A 220-nucleotide genomic window follows, 5' to 3' on the forward strand; every position below is an offset into this window, starting at 1 on the left:
TGGTTTGAGGGTGTCTTGGGGGGTGTTGGAGGGGGTTTGAGTGGTTTAGAGATGTTGGGGAGGTGTTTGAAGGGGCTTTAGGGATGCCAGGGGAGGTGTTGGAGAGGGTTTGGGTGCTTCAGGGGTGCCAGGGGAGGCGTTGGAGAGGGTTTGGGTGCTTCAGGGCTGCCGGGGGAGGCGTTGGAGGGGGTTTTGGGGCTTCAGGGATGGCAGGGGAGGT

Source organism: Nestor notabilis, unplaced genomic scaffold, assembly GCF_000696875.1.
Source record: "Nestor notabilis isolate BGI_N333 unplaced genomic scaffold, ASM69687v1 scaffold25850, whole genome shotgun sequence".
Classification (NCBI taxonomy): Eukaryota; Metazoa; Chordata; class Aves; order Psittaciformes; family Psittacidae; genus Nestor; species Nestor notabilis.